Below are 27522 nucleotides of genomic sequence, written 5' to 3' on the forward strand. Positions count from 1 at the left end.
CAGGGCTGCCATAGCAAAATACCACAGGCTGGGTGACAAACAAGAGGAGTCTGTTTCCAAACAATTCTGGAGGCTGGAAGTACAAGATCAAGGTATGGCAGGGTTAGTTTCTTCTGAGGCCTCTCTCCTTGGCTTGCAGTTGACAGTCTTCTTGCTATGTCCTCACATGGCCCTTCTCCATACACGTTCATCCATGGTATCTCTCCCTCTTCTCACAAGGATGCCAGCCATGTTGGATTAGGCTCCCACCCTGATGACCTCATTTAACCTTAGTTTCCTCTTTAAAGGCCTTATTACCAAATACAGTCATCTTGGAGGTTAGGGCTTTGACATATAAATTTTGGAGGGAATCAATTCAGCCCACAATAGTCTTGTAAAGCATTTGGCTGTTACTCTGTAAGAATATATTAAATTAATATTATATTTCCAATGATAAACATGTGCCTTGCTAATATAAAATTGACAACCTGCTGTTCTATTTCCTTGCCTCTCTGCATAAACTGTCTGTTTCAGTTCCAAAACAGAATATGATCCTTTGAAGATATTTTAAATATAAACTAAACCCAAGACACAATATCAATAATGTACTGAACGCCACGAAAGTGATGGAAGTATGAACAACCATGACCAAGTTTGTGTTTGTTCAGACAATGGTGATAGCACCAATAGCTGCCCAACCCACTACATTGCAAGGCAGTATCAACAGAAGGACATATTCCAACTTCAAAAATGTTAAATGTGGACAAAAGTGCATATAGATGAAATATGGTAAAAAAAAAAAAAAAAAGTTAAATTAGGATATTTATAAAGTTCTTGTGCAGTTTGAGTTTTTAATAAATTCACTTCTATATAATATGTAAACAATTTATAAAATGCAACAGAGAAGGAATTTACTCAAGATTGCAATAAAACTGTTAATGACTAATTTATTCTAATGTTTGTTAATGTTTGTCAACATTTGTTAATGTTTTTAGGTAATAAACCCTATACTATATAGAATAGTTACAGCCGAATATATCTAAAATTACCTTAGATACGTTGAAACTCAACATTTCTGTAATTAAGTATAGCAAATTATAATGAAATTTTCTCTCTGTTTTATCTTGCAGATTGTTTATATCATATATACGAGTGAATTTATTAAAATTCCAACCTGTGTGAGGACTTGAGGGCCATTCTGCACGGTATCAAGTGACTGATGACACAGTGCTTTGAGGACGAGCAGAGCTGACTTGAGAAAGCACTTCTCAAGCTGACCCAGGTGAGTCGGGTGCTGGCAGAGAGAAGGGAGTGAATATTCCAAGAAGAGCGGCATGGAGAGGAGAGAACAGCTGAGAAGGTGGCAGACAGACTTGGGGCTGAGAGCAGACGCATGAGAGGGTACGGCAGGATGCAAGGCTGGAGATGGAGGTGGAGGTCCCGTGGGTCCCCCCTTGCTGGGCCATGTCTAGACACAACCAAGTACAAGGAAGTCATTTATTGCTTCATTATTCACCATGGCCAAAGGTTAGAAACAATCTCCATGTTTCATCAAAGGGACTGGTTGAATAAATGATGGTCTACCAAAACAAGAATTTCTAGAGAGTTGCAAAAAAAGTGGATTGAATTCTTTATGGATTGATATGCTGTGATCTCCAAGACTGATTGAGTCCTAGATGCAAGACAATGAGTATAATTTATGTGTTAGAAAAAGTAATTGACACTTGCTTATAGGTGAGTAGAGACTATTTCCAGGAGGATACACAAGAAACTAGAAATGGTGGTTACCTACAGATTGAGCATGAGGTGGCTAAGGACAGGGATGGGAGGGAGAACTATTGGGTTGCCTAAAAAAATTCATTCAGGTTTCTCCATATGATCTTACGGAAAAACTCAATGAACTTTTTGGCCAACTCAATATAATAGCCTGCTCTTTGAACTCTTTGAAGTCTTGAATCTTACCAGTGTAAGGTCTATTAATAAGGAGGAGGAGGGAATTCTCTGACATTCCAGCAGTTAGGACTTCTTGCTTTCACTGCCAGGGCCCAAGTTTCAATCCCTGGTCAGGGAACTAAGATCCCGCAAACCACACGGCAAAAAAAGGAGGAGGAGAAGGAATATGATAAAGGAAAAATAAAACAATTTAAATGTAAGGGCAGCTCATGTGGGTCTGTGACTCTGTTCCTGGAAAGGCTTGTGTGAAGACAAGTAATGGTGGAGATCCTTCATGTTCCTTCAGATTTCTTCAGGATTCTCTCTGGTATTTTCCTACAGTCACTTTGCAAGGGGGCGTTCCTTGAGGAAGATTATAAACTTCCAGGAACCTGGATGTGAAGGTTTAGGATCTCCATAGAGCCTAACCCATGCTGGATAAAGTAAAGGGGGTCTTCATTCTAGCCTCCAGATTTGCTGATTCATCTCCCTCTCCTCACAATGACCCTTGGAATCTCCCCAACCCAAATGCCACATAAACAAGCTGAAGAACTGCTCTTCTCCTAGGTATGCCAGACTGCTCTCAGGGTCAACAAAACATGACTTCATTAGAATTGCTCTTTGTGGTTAGGGTTACTCTCCCAAGCACCAAGAGGAGGTGTCTACAAACTGAGGACTCACAATCCATCAGTGACTTGTGACATCAATTTAGTGGGTCCAACTGGCCTTTAAAAAAAAAATGAAGAGTCAAAAACTAAATTGCATCACACACTAGTAAAGGTAAGTACGGCTTTGTGAAAATGTTCAATTTCAAATATGTATGTGCATAGGGGGTATTACAAGGAGCCAACTCATTGGAAAAGACCCTGATCCTGGGAAAGATTGAGGGCAGGAGGAGAAAGGGAGGACAGAGGATGAGATGGTTGGACAGCATCACCGACTCAATGGACATGAGTTTGAGCAAGCCCCAGGAGATAATGAAGGACAGGGAAGCCTGGGGTGCTTCAGTCCATGGGGTCACAAAGAGTCGGACATGACTGAGTGACTCAACAGCAACAAGAGGGTCCTGAGGTAAAACACATTTACTACTGTGGGCTACAGCCCAAAGTGTTTGAAAACCAGCGGTCTAGAGGAGAAAGTGAGCACAAGGATCTCAGAGTCAGGCAAAGCATGGTTCAGCGCCACCTCTATGATGTCCAGCCCCCTTGATGCTCGCTCAGCCTCCTCTCACGGGTAGAGTGTGGAGATCATCATGGAATTGCTAAAAGGTGCTTAGCGCAATGGTCAGCATTCAAAAGTTACTATCATTTCAGAATATTACTATCACCACCAAGAAATAGCCTCTCCATTTTCTCAAGGCTCCTGGCCCACCAGCAGACCACAGACTTGGCCATCCTCAGAGCACTCCTGACCAGCAGCTTCTCAGCTCCCCTGCCCGGGCCACTCAGGGAAGGGATGGGTCCACAGCTCCCTGCTTCTTGACCACCTCAGGAGCTGGGCGATGGGAAAGGAATGTCTCAATTCAGCAGAGAACATTACTTTGCTCTAATGGGGACATTTGTTATTCTGGCCCCCTTTCAGCCTCGGTGCCAGAGAAATAGATGGTCTCCAGCCACCATAATTCCTTCCTGGGAGATTTAAAGAGGAAGACGATGAACAGAAAGATGGCAGTTGATTTGTGGTTTGAAAGAATATATGATATGCATGGCCCCATCCAGAATTAAGGATGATGAATCAATGTCTGAGAGTGAAAGTACTTTATCCTGGGGCCTTTGACAAAAAGACATTCCTTCTTCTGGTTTCCAGTTTCAGCCTTTGAACAATGTGGAGGGTTTTTTCCGAGTCCCTTCTTCTGGTGAAAATTTCAAAGTTTACCTCCTTCTTTCTTTCACACTTTCCAAACCAGCTGCCAACACTGTGTGCCCACCGAGGGCAGAGGGAAGGAGAGGGGGTTGTAGCAACTGAGAGCGTGAGGATGTGGGGAAACCAGCAGATGCTTCCTGTTGAGTGAGGACCTTACCCAACGCCTGCGGACCAAGAAGGACCAAAATGCTCGCTCAGTTAGGTGTGGCTCAGCAAAGCTGAATGTGGATGCCCATAAGGGTCCACACCATGACCAGGTACCATATTATACTCACTACCTTGTATCTAGCACTTAATATATCTTGAAGATCACTGCACATCCATAGATAAGAGTTCTACCTTCTTGTTTGTAAGTCTCTAGAAATTCTTGTTTGCCTGGAGCATCGTTTATTTAACCAGTCCCTTACTGATGAATGTTGCTTCCTCTGTGCTCATTTCATTATCTCCAGCCTCTGCAAGAATACTAGGGGAGAGAGCAAAGCATCAAAAAAGAGAGAGAGAGAGAGAGAGAATCCCCATGTCTCATGAGTGGAACAGACTCTGGATGGAAAGGAGTAAGCCTGTCAGTGGTATCTTCATGTGACTCAGCCCAAGAAAGTCCGTATTTCTTCCCAGGAAAAAAAGCATCAAGGTGCTGACAGAGGGAAGATGACTGTGTTCTCTGAAGCTTGTCACCTTAATGGCCTGATGAGAGGAGGGTGACAGAGATAGATCAGGATAATATCGTAGCTTACTTACTGGATTGCCATTATCATTAACAGCCTTAATTAGTCTGTAATATACTGCACCTCGGCAGCAAGTGCCACTGTTAGACACAGAAATCAGGCCAGCAATTGGAAAGACAGACAGCAAGTCAGATCCACACAGAACACCTTTCTGACCTTGGAAGGCAAGGCACTGACTCAAGTACAATATTGAGACTGGAGTTTTTAATCAGGCCTGTGTTTCTAGATCCTCATTCTCTTTTCGGTCCCTGTTCTCTCTTCCTCACCAACAACTGCCAACTCCTGCTCCTTCCACTTCCCTTGATGGTAACACCATCCACCATTTTACATCTTCCCCAAGCATGTTTAAGCATATTCCTTCCTCACAGTAATTCTGTCGGGTATCTAGGGGCAGGGATTCTCCTTCTTATCTCATAGGAGGAGGAAGTTGAAGCATAGAGTCGTTGAATGAAATGAAACTAGGACTAGGATACAGGCTAGGATGAAGCCCAAATGTTAACCCTAATTTTGAACCCATTTCCAGTTCCACAATCTTACACACACACTCACACACACATTTACACTGACACACATTCACAGTTATACACACTCACCTATATACTCACACTCTCCCACACACACTCCCACAAACTATTACACACACACCATGACTGTCTTTCTGATCAAAGTTTTCCTTTCCAACAGTATTAAGTAATTTCTGATTATTGAGACAAGTGACTCAAAGGCCTTCTCCCATCACCTCTCCCCGACTTTTCAGTGACATAAAATATAGAACCTGCCTGTTTCCCATGGGGCCTCGGCCATGGGAACTTTACTCTCAGGGACTTTACTAAGAGCTGTTTCTTAAATGGCCTTTGCCTTCATACTCCTGACAGTAACACTGCTCAAAAGCCCCAGTGATTCTTGCTGAGGAGCCTCTTCTAGCCAACCCTTTTCCTACCTTTTGGGGGAATTAAAGCAGAAGCAAGTTTTTGGCTCTGTGGTTCATTGCTCCTCAACCCTGCTTAAGAAGAAGAAATACTAACCTAGCTAATCATGGGCAAAACCCTGGTGCATTAAAATAGTCGGCTTAGGTGGTCTGCATCCCCCAATCCCATAATCTCAGCCTAATTATGAGCAAACATCAGCCAGGATATTCTACAAACCATATGACCAGAAATCTTCTAAGTGTCATGGTCATGAAAAACAATGAAGGACTGGAAAAGTGCAGAGTAGAGCAGCCTAAGGGGACAGGACTATCCAGCACCACGTGGGATCCTGGCCTGGCTCCTGGAACAGGAAATGATGACAGGGAAAAAACTGGGGAAATCTGAACTGAGTCTGTAATTCAGCTCATATCATTGCACCCATGCTCACTTCCCCTCTGACAAGGCTACTACATGTATGTAAGAGGATGATGTTAGGGGAAGCTGGGTGAAGGGTATGTGTACTATCTAGGCAAGTTCTCTGTAAATCTAAAGTTATTCCAAAACAAAATATGTATTACATAAAAGGCAGCCCCTGCCTGCTGCTGCTACTGCTGCTAAGTCACTTCAGTCATGTCCGACTCTGTGCGGCCCCACAGACGGCAGCCCACCAGGCTCCCCCGTCCCTGGGATTCTCCAGGCAAGAACACTGGAGTGGGTTGCCATTTCCTTCTCCAGGAAGCTCCTGTCTAGGTTACCACAAAGCAGTATGTTGTGTATTCACTCAGGCTCATACAACTGATGGTTACATATGACATGAGCATGCCTCACACGCGTGCGTCTGAGCCTCGCCTGGCCGTTATTCCATCATAGAGGGGTGAAGGGTGCTCACGTGCTGCAGTGATGTGCTTGCTGGTACTATTTACTGGGTGCAGCCTTGCCAAGGCCTGAATTTTCAATAAATTAGTGCAGAAGTACAACCTTCCAAAGCAATGACATGTTGAAAAATAGTGTGTGTATACATATACATACACACATGTATATACATATACACACACGTGGATGACAGAAAAAGCTATATTCTAAGGGTCATGCAGTATGAGTTCACCTAGCAAAACTGATTAGCGTGTTGGTTTTGAACATGTTGATATTTGGCATATAACCCATTAGAATTGTGTTTTTCATTACAGCTCTAAAAATAGGTTTTGGATGAAATTCAAACTGCTTTGGCAGAAAGAGACCTAGGGTACCACAGAACAGTTTGAGGATCACTTGGGTGATCATTTGACTTTATAGGTGTGTGTCCTGACAGGCTTATCCAAGGTCACCCAGCAAGCCAGAAGAGCATCCCAGGTCTCCTGGCTTCCTGTCCCAGGTTCTCTATACTGCAGACTGGTCAAGGGCAGGCCCAGTGACAGAGTCACTGGGGTCCACAGACAGCTGTGGGAGGATAGCCCTGACATTGTAAGAGGATAATCAAGACACAGGGGAACTGCACCCCAAATTCTGTAAAAAACTGAGCAGCCTCTTGATAAATATTCTGATCAATCCAAATAAACCCTCTGTAAGAGAGAAGTATGATATAACACACAGGCATTCGAATCCATATCCACCTAAGCTTGAACAGTTCTGTTCCTGCAGCCCCAGGTCTCTCCTGGCAGAGAAGTCAGCAAACCTCAGAGCTTCCTGCTATGAGCATCCACCCAGATGGAGAACCAGATGGCCATCCAGGGAATGATGCTGGAGAGAGCACGTGGGTGCTTAAAGATTCCTGGGCCGGGGAAGGGGGGAGGGGGGCTGGTTCTGGAGCCTCTGTTGTTCGTTAGCTTTGTACTCCCAGTTGAGTCTTTCACAGGCCCTACACACGGGTCTCCTCATCTTACGAAGGACACCATCACTTTCCAGTTCTAAGCCAGAACACATCACTTCCCTATAAGCCCTCCAGAGACTTCCCATTCAGTTGGGATAAAGTCCAAGCTCTGCATGTGGCCTGCATGTCCCCAAAATGAAAGTGTCAGTCACTCAGTCGTGTCCAACTCTTTGCCACCCCCATAGACTGTAGCCCACCAGGCTCCTCTGTCTGTGGAATTCTCCAGACAAGAATACTGGAGTGGGTAGCTGTTCCCTTCTCCAGGGATCTTCCCCAGTCTGGGGATGGAACCTGGGTCTCCTGTATTGCAGGCAGATTCTTTTACCATCTGACCCAACAGGGATGCCCACACATCCCCAAAGGATCTGGCTATCCCGAATCTTCTTAGCCTCATTTTCTTACTGCTTCCTCATCTGTTCATCCTTCAGCCTCACAAGTCTTTTTCGAGTCCCCAGACAGCACTTCCAGGCTGTTCACTCACTAGTCCAGAACTAGAGCATGAGCGCCCCCAGATATTCCCATGGCTGCTCCTTCCCGCCATTCACATTTCCTCAGAGAAACCTTCCCTTGGTACCATGCAGTTTTCTTCTCTAGATGAGTGTTACCATATCTAAGATTATTTTCCTTGTTTACCTGTATTATCTGTCTCCTCCTATTAGAATGTCAGTCCCTTATCTTTCCTGTTCAGGGCTGCATCTCCAGTGCCTAGAACAGGGCCTGGAATACAGTAGGTGCCCAATAAATAGTTACTGTATTGATGAGGGGATGAATCCTTCCCTCACCTGACATGTCTCTGACCTTGGATTTTTCCCCACTAGAGATGTTGCTGAGTTGCATCTTAGAGTCTGTTTGTCAAGAAGCAGAGGCTTTGATTTTAAAAGTGATTTATTGGGTGTATCTCAGGAACGGTATTTCTGCTTCACTTTCGCGTGACAGCACAGACCACAGTCTACAACCCGTTCTGAGAACATGCCACTTCCCTCCTGGGACCTTCATATAAAATGCATTTAGTTTACAAGTCAAATGCTGATATTTTTCCTGCCTTTGGGTAAACTCTAATATTCATGTCAGATTGCTCTTCTGTCTTAGGAATTCTGGACTTAGAAGGATATTGAAAGGCTAAAGGAGAATCAGGATGTCCTACCTTGAACAGAGAACCTCAGGATCACAGACAAGATATTTTTGGCTTAGTCTACTCAGTACAGCTCTCATAAGCAAGCGTCACACACAAATTGTTGAGTTTCAAGTCTCTGGTATTTATGACCTAGGGCATTGGTGCCACCATCTTTCTGTATTTCAGTAAGAATGAGAGAAATACACTGTGTAAGAAAAATAAGGTAGAGGGATTTGTCCTACTAGATTTCAAGATTTATTATGCAGACCTATATCCTTGATATAGAAGTGGCATTTCAGGTCACTGGAAAAAGGATTACTGTACCATAAATGCTGTTAAGTCAAGTGATGATCCAAGGTAAGGAAGAGGAGGAAGATGGAAAGATATGAATTCCTACTCACATGTAAAATAAAAGTCACTTCCAGGTGGATCAGAGACAAATATGAAAGACAAGCATTAAAACATTTAGAAGATAATATAGGTGAGTATTTTTATAAACTCAAAATAAGGAAGGATTGTTTCAGAAACCAGTATAAAAGATTGACAAATGTTGGCAGCTCTAAAGTCAAGAACTTCTGTTCAAAAATTTTAAAAACCATTGTTATCAAAAAATATCATTAAGTAAGTACTAACAGGGAGAGGTCTTCCCTCATAGCTCAGCTGGTAAAGTACCCGCCTGCAATGCAGGAGACCCCAGTTCAATTCCTGGGTCAGGAAGATCGGCTGGAGAAGGCATAGGCTACCCACTCCTATATTCTTGTACTTCCCTGGTGGTTCAGCTGGTAAAAAAAAAATCTGCCTGCAATGTGGGAGACCTGGGTTCAATCCCTGGGTTGGGAAGATCCCCTGGAGAAGGGAAAGGCTACTCACTCCAGTATTCTGGCCTGGAGAATTCCATGGACTGTATTGTCCATGGGATCACAAAGAATCAGACATGACTGAGCGACTTTCACTCACTTAACAGTGAGAACCTGGTAGCTCAGACAATAAAGAATCTGTCTGCAATGCAGGAGACCCGGGTTTGATCCCTGGGTCCAGAAGACCCACTGGAAAAGGGAATGGTAACCCACTGCAGTATTCTTGCTTGGGAACTCCATGGACAGTGGAGCCTGGTAGGCTGCAGTCCATGGGTAGCAAAGAGTTGGACATGACTGAATGACTAACACACAACAGGGAGAAACATTTGAAAGATATTTAACCTGACACGGTTGGGAGAGGACCATGAATACAGGCTAAACACCCAAACTCTGCTCTGTGGAGAGTGGCTTGAAAGGGGGGAGCAAATTCAGGGAGACCCCCATGACAAGGAAGCCAGGTAAGAAAGGCCTGGGGTAACCTTTCCTCCATTGCTGTCTTAGAGTCCTTTCTGTGACCATGGAAATATTCTGTATCTTTACTGTCCATGGTAGCCTTGGGTCTCTTGAGCACTGGAAATATTATCTGTTATGAGCAAGAAACTGTTTCTAATTTCATTTGATTTTAATTAATTTAAATTTGAAGAGCCACATCTGGTTAGTGGCTATGTATCAATGCATTATACAACAAGGCTCTAAAACCTAAATTAAAAAAAAAATTTTTTTATTTAAAAAGATGAGGTGGGAGACCATCACCAATGAGAGGTTCTGAGCAAGTTCAGGAACTCTGAATGGGCAGGCTATGAGAGTGGGAGCTTCTACCTGACACTAAGGGAAAAACTCAGATCCACCCGCAAAAAAAATTCTTTTCCAGATACCAAGAGACAGGAGGTTGAAGACAGATGTAAAGAAAGCCATCACTGTGTTGTTTCTAATAGCCAACACATTGGCAATAATAACAGATCAGCTAAATAAAGACCGATGGACACATAGAATGGGATATTATATGAACAGTAAAAAATCATGATTTAAAATAATTTTTATAAGTGAAAAAGCAAAACATAAAAAATTATATACACTTCATGCTTGAAATTTCATGGAGGAAGATACACACACACACACACACAGTGTGTATGCATAGAAAAAGGCTTAGAATGAAATACACTAAAATATCAAGAGGAGCCATTTTTTGGCTGGTGAAATTATGAAATTATGAGTATTTTTACTTCTTTTTTTACATTCTTTGGACTTTTTCCTTTTTTTTTTGTTTGTTTATTACTTAATACCAAAAAACCCTTTCTCAAAGCATGCTCTAAAGAGTTTTAATGATGTGGAAAATGCATTTTATAGATAAGAAAAAAAAAGAATATGATATAGTACATGTAGTTCTACTATAATCATATACTCTACTGGAGTGGGTATCCATTCCCTCTCCAGATGATCTTCCCAACCCAGGAACTGAACCCAGGGATCCTGCACTGCAGGCAGATTCGTTACCACTTGAGCTACAGGGAAGATCATATTCTATGTATACATACCAGATTGGAATGGTTACAGCACTCTGGGGAAAATATGCATTTTTCTATTACATTACACTTCTCTGTGGCCATCTTTTCTGCAATTATACACGTATTATTTTCTAAAATGGGGGGGGGGGGTTGGAATCTAAACCATCTGGATGAGATTCCAACCCTCAACACTGAAACAAGCATCTTCAGGCCCTTCCTCCCAACTCTGGGTAGACTGCTGCGAACCCCCTCCGTGTCCTCTGGGGGACACAGTGGGCAGGTTCCAGCCCAGCAACCTCAGTGGCCTTGTGGCTCTCCCATGCCACAGCGGATGGCCACTCACTCACCCCTAGAGGCTGACTCTTTCTCCTCTGTCCTCCACCCACCCCATGATCACAGAGGTTCATTAAAAGCAATCAATAAATATGAAGAACAATTGGCTTTCTTCTCTGCCCCCAACTCTTTCTCTGAATGAGTCTGTCTGCCATGCTTAACGGGAACCACACCAGAAACGGAGTGCTGCGGCTTTCCTGCTGGGACACTGGCTTCCCTCTCCTCCCCACCCGCTCTGTCTGTACTTTCCAGAGATTTCAAGATTGGCCGCAATGCTCTTTATCAACTTGGCAGATGCTGGTGCATCTTCTGCTTGGCTCGCGTGCATCCTGTGCTGGGCTCCCCCTTGTCTGCCGCATCTCCCCTGCTAAGATCCCAAAGCCAGCGGATCTCTCAGAGCCAGCCAGGGCTCAGCCGCAGCTGCACTGCCCTGTCCCAGCGGGACCAGAAACCATAGCAGCTAGCTCACCAGCCTCCATGGTGCACCCCAGAGCCTGAAGAAAGGAGAATTGTCAGATAGATTCCTATCTCAGTGAAGAATCTTCTGCCAATCATCTCAAAACACAGCAGTTCTGAGCTGTAAATGGACCTGAATCTAGCGGGAACCCCACCGGTGCCCTCCACGGGGAAGCCTACTTCCACTCTGTAGACACAACCTTGACATTTACACATTTAACCTTCACTATTTTGACCCAGGGGGTCCATCATCCATCGAATTTTTATCACAGCATGAATTTGAATTGTTTGTACTATATGCTTGATATAGCCAAAGCAAAATTGAAATAAAAAAAATTGAATACTCATTTGGTTGGGAAACTGAAGCACCCAGTGATGAAGGTATTGATCCAACAAGGCCTTAAAGGTTCTGATTTCAGAATTATAGAGGAATATTCTCATGGTTGGAACAGAAGCTGACCTAGATTTATAAAAATGTCAGTTTCTTGATATAGCAGGCTTTCCCATGAATTTGGAAAACACATACACAGAGCATTTATTCACACCCTTAAACCGTACTGTTTGCTCGTAAAGTTCTGCACTCAGTCATCATTGCAATCTGTGGAACTCAAATTATTCCCATTGGGTCCTAATCACCTGCTCTCAGATCTCAGAACACAAAAACGGGAGCCCTCTAGGTGAGCCTGCCTCTGGTGGGCATCTAACCACTGTGGCCAGGTGGACCCTCCTCGTCCTGGTAACTCCCCTCTCTTTCTTCTTATTCCCATCCACTTCTGTCCATCCCCACACTGCCCCCTCTTAAGGCTTTCTCCCTAAAATCTCTTATCTACTCTGCATCTGTCTGTGACACTGATGAACACTAATTACACCTCAAGGAGGACGGACATGCCACATGGCTCCAAAGCATAATCCTCTTATTCCAGGAGTAAGCCCAATGGGGGTCCAGGGGAAGAACTCCCCACATTCCTCACAGACAGTACACACCCACTTTTGAATGGAGCAAACACCCCTTCTCTGTGTGTGTACTGGGGGCTAAATCCCTCAGCTCACCAACCAGGTAGGGAGGCAGGGAGGAAACTGAATGGACAGACAGATCATGGCCAGGTGTATGGAGGAGGGTTGAGTGGAGAGTAGGAAGAAGCAGGAAGAGCCCAGTGAGAGCCCTTCCATGAGGGTCACTTCAGGGTACCAATGCTCTGGTTGATGGTCTTAGTCCCATTCCTACACAGTTGGTCCTGCAGGTGAGGTTTAAATCTGTTAAGTCACAAGGGTCTTGGTGACACTTTATTTTTTTTAATTTATTTTAATTGGAGGCTAATTACTTTATAATATTGTAGTGGTTTTGTCATACATTGACATGAATCTGGGATGACCCAGAGGGGTGGGATGGGGAGGGAGGTTGGAGGGGGGTTCAGGATTGGTGACACTTTAAACAGAGGTTGGTGTTTTTTTCAGCTATGAAAGTGTCTCCACTTCCAGGGAGGCAGGTTTTGATCTAGAACAGAAGAGTAGTGGGCTCCCTGGGCAAGGAGAGAGGTCAAAAGGCACAATGGAAGAAAAAGGCCCAGCAACAAGAATGGTAGCCAACGCGTCCCTGTCTCTCTCTCTCTTTCCCTAGGGTCAACTGCAATCTCCTCTTTCTCTTTGCTTTGTTTTAATTTCTCTTTTTTCCTCCTCACTCTCCTCACGTTTCATCTTTTCCACTTTCCATCGACAAGTCACTACCTCAGTCATGGTGGCTCCGGGTTTCCCCAACTTGTCTGCTGCAGACATTAACCTGGGTGTGTGTCCCAGGGACTTCATTGGATCTTTTTCACATGATGCTCTTTTCATAGCCTCCATGTGGCATCATGACTTTCTTCCCTTCCTCCTCCTTTCCTTCATTCCTTCCTCTCCAATATCCCTCCCTCCATCCTTCTCTCCTTCTATATTTATTAGGGACCTGTTTGTGTGCTGGGCACTGGGACAATAAAGATAAATAACACACAAACTAAGCCACCTTCCTCCTCTCAAAATACACTTCAAAGGACAAGCCCAGGGCTTCCCTGGCAGTCCAGTGGTTAAGACTCTGTGCTTCTACTGCAGGAGGCAAGAGTTCAGTCCCTGGCTGGGGAACTAAGATCCCACATGCCACACAGTGTGGCTAAAAAGAGAAAGGAAAAAAAAAAAAAAGCTAAGCCACTTTTTTAAAAAAAAGTATAGTTGATTTACAATATTGTGTTAGTTCCAGGTGTAGAGCAAAGTGACTCCAGTGTGTGTGTGTGTGTGTGTGTGTGTGTGTGTGTGTGTGTTCAGTTGCTCAGTCATGTCCGACTCTTTGCCACCCCATGGACTGTAGCCCACCAGGCTCCTCTGTCCATGGGATTCTCCAAGCAAGGGTACTGGAGCGGGTTGCTGGGCCCTCCTCCAGGGGATCTTCCCAACCCAGGGATCAAGCCTGCATCTCTTACATCTCCTGCACTGGCAGGCGGGTTCTTTACCACTAGCGCCACCTGGGAAGCATAAATATATGGGGTTCCCAGATATAGGCTTCCCAAGTGGCGCTAGTGGTAAAGAACCCGCCTGCCAGTGCAGGAGATGTATTTCTGACACACTAGTTTGTATCTGGTAATCTCAAACTCCGATCGACGTATCCCTCAACCCCTTCCCATTTGGTAACCATAAGACTATTTTCTGTATCTGTGTATGTTTCTGTTTTGTAGATAATTTCATTTGTATCATTTTTTAGATTCCACATGTAAGTGATATTGTATACCTGACTTATTTCACTTAGTATGATAATCTCTAGGTCCATCCGTGTTGCTGCAAATGGCATCATTTTATTCCTTTCTACATCAGCCCACATTTTGAGTGCAGCAAACACATGAGTTTTCAATCTACTGCTTCCTCTGACCTTGGCTCTCCCTTCCGTCAGTGGATCTCGAGCAGTTAAATGAGCTCAACTCCTGGGTTTCCCTATTGATAAAATAGGAACAGTAGTAAAATATAAAATTCTTTTTTTCCCTCTCACAACCTTGAAGAAAAGCGTCTTCATTTGCCTATAGTGCAATGATTTGTATCCCTCTAAGAATGCATAGAAAATGAACTGGTATTATTAAACACGCCAATGAAAGATTTTTCAAAATTCAGAGAATGTGTTTCTATTTTGTATACTGATGCTTTGGTAAATCTTCCCTAGAGATTGCATTATAATAATATCTCATTTTAAAGTAAACTGAATCCATTATGCTACTTTAATGTAATATTTAGATGTGTGTGATTTTTTGTTTTCTCTAACTCATAATTTGAAAAAGAGCTTTTCATAAGAATTCCACCCCCCAAAAAAAGTTGCTGTTTTTCCTAGAACTCCTAAAGCCTAATAATGATCATATTACTCAAAGCATGAGTTACATCAAGGATTTATAGATTATTTTTTGAGTTGCACATGTTGTACCAGAAAAAGCATTAGAGTTAATATCCCGAGACCTAGGTTTCAATGCCAGTACTGCTATTTACTAATCCTGGGTCTCTTTTGGTTACAATTCTTTTACTTCCCAGCACCAAAATCAACTATAAATGACCACTTTTTTTTTTTTTCTTTAAGGAAGAATTCATTGGAAGGACTTTGGGACAGCTCGTGAAACTGAAGGAAGAACTGAACAACAAGACATGAGGAGAAGACACAAGAGTGCCCCCAGGCACACAATATTGGGAGAAGGTGGGACTCCTTCCAACCATGCTGCCCTTCATGGACTTAAACTCAAGAACCCTCCAGACTCTGTTTCAAATATCAGACTTTGGAGAAAGAGACTGATATGCTCAGCTTTAGACCAGGGTTGACAGCTAAGTGTTCTTGAGGCTAACTCAGGAGGGAATTTGGCCATCTGATGCAAAGAGCTGACTCACTGGAAAAGACCCTGATGCTGGAAAAGATTGAAGGCAGGAGGAGAAGGGGACGACAGAGGATGAGATGGTTGGATGGCATCACCAACTCGATGGACATGAGTTTGGGTACACTCTGGGAGATAACAAAGGACAGGGAAGTCTGGCATGCTGCAGTTCATGGGGTCACAAAAAGTCAGACATGACTTGGTGACTGAACAACAGGAGGAACTCACCAGAATAGGATAATAGCCCTGGGAGCCTCTTCCTAAACTGCAGACATTCTCAGAAAAGGGGGGACATCAGTAGAACTGAGAGTCGTTCCTAGAGACCTCTGCCAGAGTCTTTGGGAAAATGGCCCAGTTCCTGGGCTTCAGTTCCTGCTATAGTCGGAAGTTGGACACTATTTCCCCAAGATCCCTTCTGCTTCTTTATCCTGTAGCTAATGGTGGTGGTTCCCAGTGCTTCTGGAAAATAGTAATGAAAAACTTAGACTATTCTCAACATTTATAAAAATGTATCAGAAATGGTTTGTTGGAGATAAGCCTTCCCAAGCACCCTAAAAAAGTCATAATTCAATAGCTTACAATTATTTCAACAAGTGGGATAGCAATAGTCACATATGGATCAGAAGCTCTGATTGGCAGTTGACTAATATAAGATGGAGAAATAATCATCCTTTAATCAATGTAAAGCTTGAGTGAGAAAATGACTTGTGAGGTTCCTTAGGAGTGAAAAACACTGGCACCCTTAATCTATGTTGTAAGGAGAAACAATTTATTTGTGGGAAGTTGTAATAAATTTCTTACCCATATCTACAGACACCTACAACAGAACTTTGGAAAACAGAGAACTTATGGCCACTCCTACTTAGCCCTCAGATAAAAAGCCATTGGTGTCAACATCCAAAGTAAGGAAGACAATGAACTTAGCAGGAGGCCTTTGAACAAAGAGCTTGATGTTTCATCTCAGAAAAGTGGTCATAAATGCACTCACCCTCCTTTAAGCAACTCAGAAGGAGAACTTGAAACCTAATAGGCTTGTAACTACTAGTTACAAGTTAACTACTAGTATTAACAATTAAAACATGTTAAAATAACAGGCAGTTGTAACATATTCTTATGTCTTAAATATTTTGGATGAATTTTGGTTTAGAAAATTACACCTTCATTTGAGAAATTTAACAACAGAAAAGTTGATCTCTGCATAGTGTCAAGTTGGATGTGGGGAGACCTAGCTTCTAATTAGTCCCACTCCTCCTATAACTAGTTTTGTGTCCATAGATCAGTCACCTCTCCTTCTGAGCTTCAGCTTCTTCCTCTGTAGACCAACATGTTCAGTATAAGGCTCTCTGAGATTCTTCCTAGTTCTTATTTTCATGTTATTAAAATACCATATGTTGCTTGAGCTCCTTCTAGGTGGCAGGCACTTCTCTAGGTGATTAATATGTATTATGTCCTTTAATTCTCAACAACATAGCATTGTCATTCCTGTTTTATGAAAGAGGAAACTGATGCATAGGGAGGTCAAGCTAGAGAGGAAAAGAGTCAGAGGTCTGTGTCCAGAAAGATAGCCTTATTTGTGCAGACACGGGAAATTTCTCCACATCCCCTTCCTCCAATTTTTGCAAGCCAGTATGAGCAGACGCTTGCATGTGCAGTTCTTTTCATCTTTCCCCTGACATCACCTCTAATCACCTAAGTTACTTTGTCTAAATTGCCTGCAATTTGTCTTCATCTTTCGAGAACTAAATAGATGATGGCAATATGTCTTCCAGGTGCAGTTTCCTTGGAGCCCCCCAAACAAGGAAGTAAACTTCATTTGTGGAAGACCCCAGGAAGTCCCCTACAGCAGAGTCAGTTCTGTCTGCCCCAGAAGGTGGGAAAATACAGAATTCAAAGAGAACCAGAGCCACAAGGGGGGATAACTGCCTAACAACTAAAGAAACTGGGAGACAGAACCCAAACCAAAAAAAATAGAGAAATGGAATCTGCTCACCTAAATGTAATAATACTGATAAACATTAGGAAACAATTCTCCATGCGGCTCCCACAGTTTTGCATGTCTTGCAAGCAGGGGGCAGACTGTGCTTTGTCCCAGACCACTTTTTAAGAATGTTTGCATAGCAAACAGACCTGGAAGATATAGTGTCTCTGTCTAGAGCAAAGGGCAGGCATGCTTACTGCTTATTATAAAAGAGTTGGGTTCCCTAGGCTCAGGGTTCCTCTCCTGCATCGGAACTCCCTGTGTGTACAGCATCATCTGACCATCTTCATTCTTACCCTATGGGAATTAGGGGTCAGGGAGTCAGCATAAATATACTGACAATGTGGCTACTGCTTTTGCTGTGAGTAATGAAGTCTTTCATCTCTGATCCAAGAATCTCATGTCTTCTGCCAACTTGAAACAAAAACAGGCTAACTTTTTATTTTGTCGGTAAAATAAAATCTCAGATTCTCCATAATATTTGACATTCATGTACTTGAGAACAAGTTTCAATAAAAAGAATGGTGTATCTTTAAAGTGAGGTCAGCAAATTTTATTTTTCCCTTTCTAAGAACCAAAGAATATTCTCTTGAATTATAGGAAAGAAAATATGGACACTTACTTTCAGATTGTTAAATTTGCTAATATGTATATGGCTTGCTTGGGGCAATTGTGAACTCTCCTCTCACAGAAGATTTTAAAGGATAGTTTAGACATCTCAAAGTGAAGTGAAGTGAAGATATCTATCCATGTGATATGCATCAAGCTTAGACACACCTGCATGCAAAGACACAGGCAGGTACCAGCATGGCCTTTATAATGCTAGTAATGGCTTACAAAGCAGCTTGTCCATACACAGAATCTCAGCCTGGTTCTTTCTTCATGTGAAACATCCACAACATGTGAAGTTCTCTTCAGTGAATTAGCTCTGAGTTGAGCAACCCCAGCACACAGTCCCCCTGATTTCCATTCATCAGTTAGGACTCATGACCCAGTTTCCAGGACCCAGTTCTTAAATAAGCAGATCCTCCCACTGTAACTTTAGGCCTGTCTGGGAAGGTTGGGGCAGCTGCTGGTGAATTCACCAGGGTGGGGCAGTGATCTTGAGGAGCCAGAAACTGGGATGGCTCTTGTCTTCTTCACTTTACTCTATTTTCCTCTCTTCTGTCCTTCCCAAAAAGTCCTCCCTGGGGATGGCTTGAGGAATAACTAGATAAGGGATTGGGTAATCCTAGTGACTGTGTCCCAAATGCTGCTGGATGATGAAAACATGATAATGACAGTGCAGAGTCCTGAGCACCATCGAAGAAGGTCAAACACACTCTTCCTTTCGAAACACAGAGCTTCCAGTGACCTTATATACATCTTTTCTGATAGAGAACTCAAACATTTCATGTGAAATTTCCTACATGTCCACACCATTAGCGCTACCTTACTTCTGTATGAGATTTCTCCTTTTTCAAAGCACTGTCATCTCATCTGATTCAAACAAAACCCTTTTTTCAGGGCAAATATTATCAAATCCATCTTACAGATGAAGAAATTGAAACTTATAGAGACTGAAAGTGTTTCTTGAGGTCACAAGGTGGGGCAGAACTGAACCTGAAACCCAAGTGCCTGACTCTGGGTCCATGATCCTTTCTACTCTGTGATGCTGGAAAGGGATGCAGGGAGCAGTCAGTGGGGAGATGTTGCTCCCATTTTACAGAAATTCAAGAATCAAGAGACTTGTCCAAGGTCACATATCACGTGAGCTGTAGTGGAACCAGAACTAGATTCAAGGTCTCCGAGATCTGTGGTCCAGGTCTTTCTCAATGACCACTTGACTTTGCCAGAATGGATGGGAAATTGTCTTCAAAGGGAAAATCACTTAGAGAAGCTGAGCATTTGGGTCAGTGAGAGCCCCAAGTCTGGATACCAGGAATCTATAGAAGGATACTCATCCTCCATCTCTTGTAATGTAGGTACCTACACTGTGGTTGGCAAAGACATAGGCTTTGGAATCAGACAAACTGGACTTTCAGTCCTAGCTGTACTATTTGCTCTGTGAGAACTGGACAAATGACAACGTTTCCTGGTCTTCAGCATCCTTTTCTGTAAAATAGATAACAATGACCATCTCATAGAGATACCATGAAGAAAGGAATCATGTACAAAGAGCAAGAAGTAAATTGGAGCTGGTATTATCAACCATGAGGTGGGGAGCTGGCAGATGGCAAGAGATGCCCAGAGAAAAAGAGACACAAGGCAAGTAGAATTGAGGATATAGACAAAGAAGCTTCCCTAAGAGTCCTGAGCCCTGATACCCAGAGCATTCTACTTAGAGCTGGGAACAGGAATACCATCCTCAGATCTGCTAGGCAGATCTGGCTCAGCTGTGAGCAAATCTACAGCTCCGGGAAACAGTCATGAGTCAGCCTCATCTCTCACCTGACTAGACCTTGGGGGAGGTTTCAGAGTTGCAGCTCCGCCCAGCACTATCTGGTAAGCTGCAGGGCTCTAAGCCTGCTCCTGCCTCCATCACTAGAAAAAAAGCTACATTTCCTGGTTAGTTGGAGGCAGAAAGGTGACTACTGCAGTGGACACTCTTCGTGCCAGGGTCCAAGACATGAACACATCCAATCATGTCAAAGAAGTTTAGGGGAAAATGTTTTTACAGACACAGAAAATATAGTGTTCATCCTTCTTCAAATCACTCCAGCTCCGGCATCTAGTACACCATTTCTATGTCATTAGGAGTGAAAAAATAGCAGAAAATACTAGCTGTTGGATCCTTCTGTTATAAAAAGTTGGTTTGGATCTGATGACGTTTTGCTATCTACCTGCAAGACAAACCCAGTCCTTAGACAGGTTTCTTCCCCTGCTGGCTGACCAGACAGAGAGGAACCCTGCAAAACACAAGGGTCTCCAGCTTATCTAGACGGTCTTGAACAACCTTCTTCAACAGTGAGCTGTTGGCATAGGATAGTCACCATTTGGAGGCCAGCACTATGAACAGCGCTGTGGAAGTGGACTGCACCTTCTAGAAGAACAAAGAGGGGGTTCACACTAACTCAGCACACATGGGCATGACCACCCCCTCAGCACACACACACATCACATATCAGCTTCTGAAATTGACACCACCTGTCTCAGCTTGCCCCAGCATCACTTTCAGTTGTCTCACCGGAGCCCCATCTATCCACGTTCTCTCGGCAGCACTGTCCCGGGTCACCTCAGTCCTTCATCCCACATCATCTACCACCCGGTCCACACCCTGCTCTCAGCATTCCTCTACAAGGCTCCTCACTCACAAATGCCAGAACTAGAGAGGGTTTCAGGATTTGTTTGCTCTGATCTCCTCATATTACAGACAAAGTCACTGAGACCCAGAGAGGTAGAGTGATGTGCCCACGGCCAACCAGCTAGACTGGGGAGAACTGGACCCAGAACCAAGCATCCTGGATACAAACAGTATTCTTTCCACCACAGCCCCACCTCCTCAGGGAAGCCTTCCTTCATGAAGCTAAATTGGAGGCACTGGCTTCTGAAAACCCATACTTCCACCGAACCCATCCCCTCTACCCTATTCTAAAGGGAAAAAAATGAAGTCTGGTGAATATTTGCCCACTCTACAATTCCAGAAGGAAAGCTTGAGAGAACAAGAACCCCTCTTTAAAGTATTCAGCTCAGGCTCCAGGACTGATGGGCCATTAGAAATAGAAGCTCACTACCCATATTTGTAAAGCCTTGCCAAGAAAGTGGACAGGACCTCAAGGAAGTCCCTCATATGAGTAAGAGCAATAGAGCCAAGCTGAGGAGAACTGAGTAAAAGGAAGCCTTCTGATTCTTAATTTGTGAGATTCTATGACTCTTGGAGTTGGAATAACATAGCCTAGAGAACAGAAGACCAAGGGAAGTGAAACACTTCTATAAATAACTTCAAGATTATATAGAGTTATAGACAGAGATGGTCAGGCAAAGACACCCCCAAAAGAAATAGGCTTCTCTTATATAAGGAAGTTTCAGATCAGACATCCCTGAGAACTTCCAGGCTGTAAAAGCAGTAAGGTAGAAACTCAAGGAAGGACACAGGGCAGGGAAATCAGTTGCCTTGATTTCAAAGGCTTTCTTTCAGCCCAAGGGTGCTAAGATGAGTCAGTCCCTTGAAGATAGTGCTGATGGTAAGAGGAGGGAAAATTATTAATGTCTGAGGGTCATGGTGCAGTCCTGCTTAAGTGACCACACTGGGACCATGTCTCCCCTGACCAAGCCTCTCCAGTTCCTCCCTGGAGAAATAAAAAGATGGTTAGATAGAGCATCTCTTCTTTTAAGCACAACTCTGCCAGAAGAACAAACAGGAAGGAACATAGGTTTAGCGCTCCTACCCATCATGGACTCATTAAGTCATAGATTTAATGGGTGTGAGTGGTCCATACCAATAAGATCCAGGGCCTCTGTGGAAGATTCAGGCCCCTGGAGTGGCCTGTTTCCTGCACTGGGAAGTGAGGGATGCTATGCAGAGGGGTGGGGGAACATACAAAGGGGTGAGAAACAAATAAAACTGGCGACAAAATCTTCTCTTTTCCTCTTTTGTCCCCCTCTCTCTGCTCAGGGTCCACGCTAATGAAAATAAGCCCGCACAGCTTCTTCGGAGCCCAAGAATTCATTCAGAGCAATTTTGAGTCAATTGAATGAACAGGAATAAACGAGCAGATATTGCACTTTATGGCCAGCTGCTCCGAGGCCCCAGGCAGTGATTAGAGGCCCATGGTCCTTTTTATGCCCACAGCAAGAAGATGGGGGAAAAATTTGGTCCAGTTAAGAGCTCTATACAGGAGGCAAGGTCAGGAGGAACAGGGTGGATAATTATATTCAGAGTTAAAACAGGGCGGTGGCCATGCCACCCAGACCTGAAAAATAATTAAATGATTGAATAAAAGATGAAAACAGTGGGAAGCAGTGATTGTTTTGTTATGCCCCTGGATATACAGGGATGAGGTGCCCTCCTGGGAGGGAAAGCTGATTGCTACTCTGGGGAGACCTTGTCTGCTGTTGGACTCTGTCCCGACACTGATTTCTTCTGCCTACATAGCAGAGAAAACAAGGGTGTCACACACACACACACTCACATACACACTTCCCAGAAATGGCTCTTACCCTCTGTCCCCCTTCCTTCACCACCGTAGCTTGGAAAGAGACAGTGGCACTGAGGGACTTCTGGAGTTTGATGTGAGTCCTCCCCAGTAGAAAGGATGGGTTTGCACTTGTCTTTCCATAATGTCCACTAGCTCTCCTCCTACGACATAGATCTCCAAGGTGGCTGCCCAGGGAACATTCATGGCTTTGGATAGAGGTTCTCTCTAGGCCACAGAAACAACTCCCTTTGGAGAGTGGAGTCCGCAATCTTGAACTCAGGGCCAGAGAAGCTGTTGAGCAGATCTGACTGACCTTGACTGACCTTGACTCTCAGTGACGCATTTAGGAAAAGACCTCTGGGATCCGTAGAAAGTACTTCCTCTTTTTTAGGACACCCTACCTCCTTGGATACTTTGCTTCCCACCACTACTCTGAGAATGAAACCAAAGATGATATTTTCTCTAAAGCCCACACCAAATATATACTTTTTACTGCTTTTTGGTAGGGTCACTGAAGCTATAAAAATGAGTACGATGTGGTTCCTGATCTCAATCATTTCAAGTCTTATCATGGAGATGGCATGTAAACAACATGATGGAGGAAGTTATGGGACTGACAAACAAGGAAGAGAGGCACCTAATCCAGCCACAGACGAGCAGGGGCTGAATCATTCATGGGAGCTGAATCTTGGAAGACAAGGTCCAGGAATTAGCCCAGAAAAGAACAGGGCTGCAGTGATTGTTCTGGGCAGAGAAAACAACACAAACAAAACCATGGGGGTGGGAAATCTTTTGGTTCATTTGGAGAATGATTATTGGCCCAGGATTATTAAAAATACAAGGTATAGGGCAGATACATTTGAAAGATAAAGTCAGTAGTTCCCAGACACCATGCTAGAAAACATAGACTTTATCCAATAAATAATGAGTACCACTCAAGGGCTTCAAACTGGGGTTGGGGGGTGGTGGCGCGGGTAAGAGGCAGGATGTAGACAGTTTAAAATTTTCGGAGATGGATTTGAAGAAGAAAGACTGGGGGCAAAGAGACCAGTTACAAAGCTACAGCAAAATTCCAGTCCAGATAAGAGATGATGAAGCTGTCTCTAGGGTAGAGAGAAGGGGGAAGAATTAGGGAAATCCTTAGAAGTGTAGGGCTTCCCTGGTGGCTCAGCTGGTAAAGAATCTGCCTGCAATGCGGGAGACCTGGGATCGATCCCTGGGTTGGGAAGATATCCTGAAGAAGGGAAAAGCTACCCACTCCAGTATGCTGGCCTGGAGAATTCCATGGACTGTATAGTCCATGGCGTCACAAAGAGTCAGACATGACTGAGTGACTTTCACTTCACTTAGAAGAGTAACGAAGTCACAAAAACAAAGATGGTCCCCAGATTTCTGGCCTGGATAAGGCTGAGTGAGAATGGGCAGGAGGGAGACAAGACATGGGACAGAAGATGGGCTCCATTTGACCATATGAAACCCAAGGGCTTGGCCGGGGGGTGTCTAGGGAACATAAAGTGAAGTCCAGCTCTGTCCCCACGCCCCTCAGCCCCTTAGGGGAAGGCATTTAGCCTCTCTGAGCATCAGTCTCCCTATCTGTGAACAGGAATACTCGCTTTCTTCAACTCACCTGCTGGAACTAGATCCTAAAGGTCAAGTAGGAACATGTCACGCAGGCATTTTGGAAATACAGCTCTATATAAATATAAAGGACTTAAACAGTCTCTGCTTTGAGTGTTCTAGAGTTCCTATGGAGTTTCACTGGTTTCAAACAATGAAACCATTTTGTGATGCGTTGGTTCTTCATGTCTTTTAAAACATGTTTGAAGGGACTTCTCTGGTGGTCCAGAGGCTAAGACTCCACACTCCCAAAGAAGGGGGCCCGGGTTTGATCCCTGGTCAGGGAACGAGATCCCACATACCACAACTAAGAGTTTGAATGTCATAACTAAAGATCCCGCATGCTGCAGCTAAGACCTGGAGCAGTCAAATAAAGCTTTTTTAAAAATAAAATGGCATTTGAAATCCTTACAAGTCAACAAGTGTGATTTGCTGTCTTTAATTCTTGTCCCCTTGGGAGCCATGAAGGGGCGGGGAGGCACATCATAGTATGTGTGCTCCAAAGGACCCCAGAGGCCACATGGTCCACTGCCCTCACCTCACAGACAAGGGCAGCAGGGCCAGGGAGAGGAGGGGATCCATTGGGAGAACCCGGGTGGTTAGCAGCAAAGCCGGGATCAGCATACAGATCATCCAACCTTCTCCAGTGCCCCCTGAAACTGCGGCGGAGCCATGCTCAGCAGTGACATCACAGCCAAGGCCTCACGCCTCCACCCATGGGCCTCCCACGGCCCCACTGCTCTACTGACTTAAGAGCCACTGGGATCAGGGTGCAAGCTCTCTGAAGTTCCAGCGTTAGAAATAAACACATAAGGCCCATCTTAATGAGTCTCTTCCTCTTTTATCTCAAGCCCAGAACATTTTCTAGATTTAAATAATGCAAGACTGAACATGGATGGAATGGGTGGCTGGGAGCAGCAGGGTGGAGATGGAGAACCGGGGATAATTAATCAGAGCATTCTGACCAGGGTGGGGGGTGGGGTGAAAGGGGAACAGCAGGGGGCACAGAAGACAAGATAAAGAGGCTTTGGGTGGGAGCCAGGAAGACGAGACTGACCTGGGAGAGGCAGAGACCACGGCCTCTGAGGAATGCACCAGGACAGGATGGCCAGAGGGCACCCTGCGAAGCAGGTGGAGCGACCAAGAGGATGAGACCCTCATCCCAGGGCCTGGACCCCACAGGAGGGTGTAGATCCTTCTGTCCTCTCAGTGGAGCCCTGTGCACATGGGGGTTCCCCACCAGTGAGCCATAAAGCCCAGTTCTGGGATTGGATTCCCCTGAAAGCGACTGCAGGTGAGTGACATCAGTGTGGGAAGCAACACTGCCCAGCTGTAGACAGACCCATTTAACTTGGCTCATACAGTTTTCAAAGCTGCCTGACCGCAGAACCCCTTCCTCACAGACCTCACCCCGCCCTGGCCCCACCCCGGCCCTGTCTTCAGTGGCCTTGCTCCTGAAATGACACCACGTCTACCTCTTCTGCACTGGCTCTGAGCCCTAAGACTCCAGGGCGTTTAATAAGGACTTAATGTTGTTTCAACCCGTTTGGTCAAAATGGTAGGCCACTCTGACGACTCAAAGGGAGAAGCCTGGTTTTCTGGTGAGGATCAGAATCCAGCTGAATTCAGGGCAGCAAGTGCTTCCTGAAGATGAAGTTCTCAGCACAGAGTGGACCCACAATGAGAAAAGCAGAGCCTCTGATGGGACCACCATCTAGGGGAGCAAACTAGGCTCCAACCCCAAGCCAGTGGCTCCAACATCCAGGTCAGCTTCAAGACGGCACAAACATTGGGTGTCCAGAGTGAGCTCTGTAGGTGCTCAGAGAACAGGGGAAGTCAGGAGGCCTTCCTGCAGAGGCTAGAGGTAAGGTTTACAAGGGCTGAGAAGAAAGGGCAACAGTCCAGGTGTGGAGAGAAATGGTGGGGGGTGAGGAAGCTGGATGGCTCCATGTGGGTGCCCGTGGGGGGAACAGGACCCATGGGGCTTGTGCACAGGCGTATGATGGTGTCCCCAAGATCCTGGACCTGCTGATGTCTGGAGGTGGTGGAGTCTCCTTGCCTCGGGGACTGTAGGCTGACAAGGACACCTGTTCCTTTGGATTACGCCAGAAAACAAGACCCAACTACCAATGGATGGAGAAACGGACCTCTCTCCTGCTCCTGGAAGCCTCAGATTCTAAGGCAGTTTCTAGAAAGAGAATTGCTCGAGTGAATCATTCATAACACGTTTCTAAGAGAAGAGAGAGTGACCTGACCTCCGGGGCCATCTCCTACAAACAGAGCAGCTTCTCAAACCTGCTCCACAAAAGAGCTCACTTCTACTTCTTAATAGAATAACAGAAGCACCAAGGCCCAGTTTCTTCCCACAGATCCTTCCCCAGTGAGGGTCTGAGTCTGTCCCCAAACAAAGGGGACCAGCCGCTCCCACAATGAGGCATTTCAGATCAACTTGCCCACGAGTCTGGCAAGCTATGTCCTACAAGCCCAAGTCACGTGATCCAATGGCCTTTCTCCATCTTCCTTTGGGGAACTGTATCTCCTGACCCACTGGACTATATCTCAGCTCCCACTTCTCACCACCAAACACTGGCTCCCTCATTAGTAGGCCTCCTCCCCACCCACTGGCCTTTATTACAGTAACTATGGAGTCAGCCTTTTGACAAGAAGGAAAAGAGCAATTAGAGGCTTTTGTCTCTGCTGGGCAGTCTGGCTGACATCATCCTTCATTCCCCCATGGATCAGGCTCATGGTTAACCCCCTTCTCTCCCTGCCGCCTGCTGGTCAGGAAGTCAAGCCAGGATCACACAGAAGGACAGAGTAATGTGAGGTGCAGCTCCCATGTCCAGAGAGGTCCAGGCTCAGGACGCTGTGCAAGGCAGAGGAAATGTGTCAGACAGCCCAGAATCTACGGAGGCCTGGAGAATCACTGAGGTCACTGGCGTAGCTCACTACCCATCCTCTACCAGACCCAGCTCCACAACCATCACCTCGTCTGGATTCTAGCACCGCGGGGAAGACTGCAGGGCTGGGGCCAGTGGCTGCCGTATTTCCTCAGCACAGCATACAAGGAACCCACCCAGCCCAGTGCCAGGCCCACTGAGCGCTGAGAAGACAGAGGCCAGATGGAAAACCCAAAGGATGTTGGTTGTTCCCATGGCTTCAAAATAATCACCAGATCTTAGGAGATGTCATAAATCCTATCTGCCTGCCAACTCAGGGGCCACAGAAGACACAGGTTTGATCCCTGAGTCAGGAAGATCTCCTGGAGGAGGAAATGGCAACCCACTCCAGGATTCTTGCCTGGAAAATCCCATGGGCAGAGAAGCCTGGTGGGCAATAGTCCATGGGATTGCAGAGAGTCAGACACAACTGAGCATGTGTGCACATACTGTGTGCTAGACA

This window comes from Cervus canadensis, chromosome 3 (genome assembly GCF_019320065.1).
Source record: "Cervus canadensis isolate Bull #8, Minnesota chromosome 3, ASM1932006v1, whole genome shotgun sequence".
NCBI lineage: Eukaryota > Metazoa > Chordata > Mammalia > Artiodactyla > Cervidae > Cervus > Cervus canadensis.